This window comes from Anolis sagrei, chromosome 5 (genome assembly GCF_037176765.1).
Source record: "Anolis sagrei isolate rAnoSag1 chromosome 5, rAnoSag1.mat, whole genome shotgun sequence".
In the NCBI taxonomy this organism is placed as follows: Eukaryota; Metazoa; Chordata; class Lepidosauria; order Squamata; family Dactyloidae; genus Anolis; species Anolis sagrei.
Window position 1 is genome coordinate 90,974,064 of NC_090025.1, and position 6,000 is coordinate 90,980,063.

General features: G+C 36.0%; 1 long non-coding RNA gene across 1 annotated transcript in view; it reads right to left on the reverse strand.

Moving 5' to 3' along the window:
- LOC132777219 (uncharacterized) overlaps positions 1 to 4,964 on the reverse strand; it is a 57,727-nt gene extending 52,763 nt beyond the window's left edge. The window contains exon 1 of the long non-coding RNA XR_010910023.1: positions 4,867 to 4,964. This is a non-coding gene — a long non-coding RNA (uncharacterized lncRNA). The remainder of the gene's footprint in view (positions 1 to 4,866) is intronic.
- Positions 4,965 to 6,000: the final 1,036 nt, after the last annotated feature.

A 6,000-nucleotide genomic window follows, 5' to 3' on the forward strand; every position in this document is an offset into this window, starting at 1 on the left:
ATTTGGAGGGTAACAAGAAAGCAATTGAAGATATGGAAAAGATTTTGCAAGACAACCTCAAAACAATAAATGAGACTATGAAAAAAATGGGAGAGAGGCTGGGTGTACTAGAAAACAAAATACAAGCTATGGAAAAACAAACAGGATAACATGAAAGAGATTGAAAAACTGAAAGGCCAATTAGCAGAGCTGTCTGATAGAAGCAGACGCGCAAACTTAAGGCTGGGAAATTGGATAAGGATAACGAAAAAAACTTGAAAGAAGAAATAGTGAAATGGCTACAAAAAAACCAAATTGAGTTGTCAATAATGGACATTGACAGGTTACATCGGAGCATGAGAAGAGTAGGGGCAAGACCCAGACAGGTTATCATAAAGTTTACTACAGAGAGTAAAAAACAGGAGGTATTTAAACAATTAAAGGGGAAAAAACCCCTTTACAAAAACAAGCAAATTATAGTGAAACAAGATCTGTCTATTGAAACACTGAAAATCAAACAACAATTACAACCATATGCTGAAACTTTATATAAAGAAGGAATTCAATTTATCTGGGGGTACCCGATGGCAATTATCCATTTTCGTCAAGGGAAAAGGTATATGGCCAAAACACCACAGCAAGCCGAGGAAATGCTGAAATCTCTTGGTATCAGGAAAAAAAGGGATAAAGGTAAAAAGAAGAAAGACACAGATGACATGCAGCAACCTCCCAGGAAGAAGAAATCGTGGAAGAAGGAGAGGAAGAGGAGGAAGAAGAGGAAGGAGAAGATGATGAGTAAACAGAAATATATAATTTAGACTTTATTTAACTATATTTCTTTCCTGCCTTAGAGTTGCAATGATACCATGGAAGAATGGATTAACGGTTGAATTAAGATTTAATTTAGAAATGGGGGTATGTTCCTTTTTTCTTTTTCTTTTTTGTATTTTTCTGTATATGGTTAAACTAAGTTCCTAAGGATAAATGGATAAATGAAAATATAAAATGAGAGTATATAATGATATATGTTATAAGTAAAACTAAAACCATAATATTAAAGGCTAAAGAGGGTTGTATTAGGATTTTGGAGTAGGGAGGAAACACCATATCAGCACAGCTGCTATTGTCAGCACAGCTGAAAGGGTTGACCAAGGGCCTAGAACTATGGAGAGGGAAAAGAAAAGAGAGAACTGTAGTAACATTTCTTTAAAGGAAAGTTAGTCTAATCTCATGTGATAGAAAATGAAATGAAAAAATACTATTATATATTATGATTATTGAGTATTAATGTTAATATAAGAGGCAAGTTAGAATAAGTGGGAACAGCACTATGAGATGGGATGGAATTTAGCAGTATGGCTGAGAAGGTATACCCTTATTAGGATGGCCGAATTGAAATAATAACGAATAAAAATTACATATAAGAAACTTTCATTTGGAAATAAGATGAAGGGAAAAAGGTAAAAGGCATTGATGGAGGTATTATATTATATTAAATGAAATGGGGAGAGGGGTAGAAGGAAACGCAGAGGTCAAGGAAGCTCAATGGAGGGGAGGGAGGTTAGTCTCTTATTAAAACCACATTGGGCATATAGGGAGTTGACAAGAACTAAGGGAAAAAGGAATGAGGAAAATGAGCCAAAAAAACACACCACATTAAAATGGGATCATTTCTGATGTGCGTCAGCTTGAACATTAACGGTTTAGCTTCAAATAATAAAAGGGCACGGTTAAGAAGATATATTGAAAGAAATAATTTTGGCTGTATAATGTTACAGGAAACACACAGATCAAGGAAAGACCCAGAAAAATTACTAAATTTGCCAGGATGGAGTATAGTGGCAGAGGCTAGAGCAAATAATAAAACAAAGGGAGTTGCCATCTGGATGAAAAATAATTTAGAAGTTTTGGTGGTGATTTGGTGGTGGATACTAAAGGTAGATAGGTAATTTTTAAAGCAGAAATTTATGGAATAAAAATTACATTTCTGAATATATATATATATATATGCCTAATAAAGGTCAAAAAAGATATATAGAAAAGATACTTAGAAAGCTGGAGGGAATATATGAAGGATAAGTAATTGTTGCAGGTGATTTCAATATGGACTTGATATAGAATAAGAGTAGTATTTTAAATAAATGGATATTGAAGGACTGTTTCAAAGAAGTAAACATACAACCAAAACCAACATATTTTTCAGGAAGACATAAAAAGTTTACTCATATAGACTATATATTAATCAAAGACTCAAATCAATCCAAGATATTAAAAGTTGACACCGGACAGATAGAAATATCAGATCATGCACCAGTACAAATAACAATACAATTAATAGAGGAAAAATCTCAATATAAATGGAGATACAGCGACTCAATACTGAAACAAGAAAAAGATAGGGAAGAGATAGCAAAGGAAATTAAATATTACTTTCAAGTGAACCGAAAGTCGGCAAAAGAAGGAATTATATGGGATATGATGAAAGCATTCGTAAGAGGTTTATTAATAAAAAAAGAAGTATTCAAAAAGAAAATAAGAAATTTAGAACGGAATGCAATATATAAGCAATTGGAAGAGAAATATAAGGAGTTACAGAATAGATATGATAAAAAAACTAAAAAAGAAATAGATAAGTTGAAAGAAGAGCTGGAGGAAATTGATAAGTTTGATATATGGAAAAAAGAATTAATGGTTAAAAATGATTTTCAAAGGACAAATATCAATTCAGTGAGACGACTAGCAAATTATCTAAAAAAAGGAAGGAAAAACAAAGAGTGAAAGAAATATATGATAAAAATAATAAATTGATAAAGGATAATAAAAGCATAAGGGAGATATTTGCAGATTTCTATGAGAAATTATATAAAGGAGAAAAAAATATACCATGTGAAGATTGGGGGAGGAGAAAAATAGGAGAGGAGGAAAAAAAACAAATACAGAGCGAAATATCATATCTAGAGATTGAGAAAGTAATAGACAATCTTAAAAAAGGAAAATCACCAGGAAACAATGGATTTACTGCAGAATTTTATAAACAAATGAAAGGGGTTCTGATTCCAGAATTAACAATATTTTTTAATAATATAATAAAAGAGGGAGAAGTCCTGGAGAGAAGCAGAAATAATAACAATACTCAAACCAGGGAAGAATCCAAGAGAAGTAAATTCATATAGACCAATTAGCTTATTGAATCAAGATTACAAAATATTTGCAAAAATTTTAGCAAATAGATTATGTTACCAAAAGTGATAGGGGATGATCAATATGGTTTTATTAAGGGAAGAAATATAAGCCACCCACTGAGGAATTTGATCAACATTATTGCCCAGAAAAGTAAAAAAAGTTATGCATTTATCAAATTAGATGTATATAAAGCATTTGATACAGTTAACCACAATTTCTTATTTAAAATAATGGAAAATTTTGGAATAGGCAAGGAATTTATTGAAGTCATAAAAGAAATATATAAAAAGGGGAAGGCAAAAGTGAAAGTAAATGGGGGATATACTTGAGAAATAGTTATAGAAAGAGGGGTCAAGCAGGGATGCCCACTATCCCCAATACCATTTATATTGGCTATAGAGTATTTAGTGGACAGAATAAGAAATAATGGTAGAATAATGGGATATAGAATAGGAAATGAGGTAGTAAAAGTAAATTTGTTTGCCGATGATTTATTGCAAAGATACAATTATCGAGAGCAGTACATGTGAAAAAGATCTTGGAGTCCTTGTGGACAACAAGTTGAACATGAGCCAACAATGTCATGCGGCAGCAAAAAAAAAAAAAGCCAATGAGATTTTGGCCTGTATAAAAAGGAGTATAGTGTCTAGATCCAGGGAAGTCATAGTACCCCTCTAGTCAGCCTTGGTCAGACCACACCTGGAGTACTGTGTCCAGTTCTGGGTACTGTGATTGACGGGAAATGTTGGCAAGCTGGAATGCGTCCAGAGGAGGGCAGCTAAAATGATCAAGGGTCTGGAGAACAAGCCCTATGAGGAGCAGCTTAAAGAGATGGGCAAGTTTAGCCTGCAGACAATTAGGCTGAGAAGTGACATGATGGCCACGTATAAACATGTGAGGGGAAGTCATAGGGAGGAGAGAACAAGCTTGTTTTCTGCTGCCCTGGAGACTAGGACATGGAACAATGGCTTCAAACTACAGGAAAGAAGACTTCTCCTTAACATTAGGAAGAACTGTGAGAGCCGTTCACCAGTGGAACTCTCTGTGGTGGAGGCTCCTTCTATGGAGGCTTTTGAGCAGAGACTGGATGGCCATCTGTCAGGGGTGCTTTGAATGCAATTTTCCTGTTTTTTGTCAGGGGGGTGGACTGGATGGCCCACGAGGTCTCTATGATACTATGACTCTATGATTCTATGGCAGCTCACAATAGAATTAATACTAAAACACAAATAAATTGTATTATTTTTTTAAAATGGCATTCAAAATAATGTCAATAATGTAAAAGCACCAGCAGCCTCACTTTAGGAAAACAATTATTTTCGATTCAAGATTTTTGTACTTGTAATAATCCAAGATTTTCTAATCTGATCTGCACATTTGTTTCATATTTCCCTCCCCCTCCCCCCGCACAGAGTACGCCAACATTTATCACTGCAAACAAATTAGCACAAAACAGGTCCCATTCTTGCTTGTACAAAGAGTATTCTGTATGAAAAAAAAAGATTCAAGGAGAAAGGGAGTATTTCTCTCAAGGGTCTGAATTCAGGCATCGGTGATGGCAAACATGACTTTCTTTATGGAATGGACAATTTAACATTAGGAAGGGGGACACAGAGGGAAATTAAATGGAAATGTCCATCTGCATCTTCAGATTTTGCATTGTTGCTCAGACGTGCAATTACCAGCAAACTGACAGGCACTGACCTCTAGCTTTGCCTCCAGGTCTTTGATATGCTGTTGACTGTTCACATGCTCCGACTGCAGCTTTTCAATAGCTCCACTGCTGTTAGCCTCTTTGGAGATGAGCTGTTGGAGGTAAAAGATGATTCTTTGTCAGGGTGAAGAAAAAGTTGTCCCAACAAAGAGAAGATGGAAAAATATTGCTAAGTGCTTTCATTTCTAGAGTGCTGCCAAATTGTGTCAGCGGTAATGCTTTAGCAGAACAACAGTCTTTTTCAACTAAGTGTGTTGAAGGGAAGAGACAGGAAGATTTAAAGATGCATGATGCCCCCCCCCCCCCCGATGTTTAGAACAATTGTGATCAATAACAGTTTGGGACCCGCCTACCTTCGTGACCGTATCTCTCTCCATGAACCAGCCCGAACTCTTCGATCCCCGGGGGGAGGCCCTCCTTTCACCCTTGCCAGTTTTTCAGGCTTGCCTTGTGGGTACAAGGGAGAGAGCCTTTTCCTTTGTGGCCCCCTGACTCTGGAACTCATTGCCCAGAGAGATTAGGAAAGCCCCTACTTTGGAAACCTTTAAAAAGAGTCTCAAGACCTGGCTCTGCCGTTGCGCTTTCGGAGAGTAGTCACATCATTTTATGTTATTGCTCCCTCAACGTTCTTGTCCCAGGATTTCTCCCCCCACCCCTTGTACGAAGGTTTGTTTATTTCTCTGTCTCTGTATGAGTTCTCCCCTACAAACAGTTCTGCCCCTTTATCTCACCTTGAGTTTTTAAATCATTTTATGTACATGCGGCCCGCTCTCTGTCATTATGTTTGGTTTCTATGTCTTGTTTATATGCTTTGATGTTTTATACTTTATTGTTATGTTTTTTTATTTTACTGCAATTTGCATTTTTGTACTGTAATTTGTTGTTCAGGCTTGGCCCCATGTAAGCCGCTCCAAGTCCCCGTTGGGGGAGATGGTGGCAGATATAAATAAAGATTATTATTATTATTATTATTATTAGACAGGTTGAGCATCACTTATCTGGAATTCAAAACTGAAATTCTCTGAGATTTCTGGTCCACAAGGTCGCAAAGAGTCGGAAGCGACTGAACAAATAAACAACAATGCAAATAAAGGCAAAATCTGGGGAAAAAAACCCGGAAATGC